A 550-nucleotide genomic window follows, 5' to 3' on the forward strand; every position below is an offset into this window, starting at 1 on the left:
TAAATTATTAAAAAAAAGTTTGAGGACTCCTAAGAATATCAGTTGTTGTCTTTAGATGTCTCAGTTATCAGACAGTTAGTATTAACAATTTTTAAGTTTTAACTGTTAAAAGTTCATGTATTTGTGTATATTATATGTTTTTCTCCTTTGTGCATGGAAATAGACCTTCGATTCTTCACGCTTCTTCAGACCCAAACCGTTTTTTCTATATTTGACCTCATTGAAATATAGTTCCTTCATATATTTTTTTCCCACCAATAATTCAATTTTGGAGAAAAAAGGTGTGACTTTGTCTATTTTTCTGTCTCAGTTTTCAATCACTGATAGTATTTGAATTGGCAGTATGTAAATTATTTGAGAATTTTTTTTAGCCATACTTCATTAGAGCGCACACGATTTCACAACCTAAATAAATTACCAAATTACTAAACCAAAATAGGAATCTTTTCTTCGTTTTACTATAGTAGAGGAAGGGGAGACACTAGGGGTATTCATGATGTTGTGTTAAATGTTAATATGTTAAATGTTTTACCATGTTAAATGTTATAAC

This window comes from Halyomorpha halys, unplaced genomic scaffold (assembly GCF_000696795.3).
Source record: "Halyomorpha halys isolate HHAL.00 unplaced genomic scaffold, Hhal_1.1 Scaffold28.1, whole genome shotgun sequence".
Classification (NCBI taxonomy): Eukaryota; Metazoa; Arthropoda; class Insecta; order Hemiptera; family Pentatomidae; genus Halyomorpha; species Halyomorpha halys.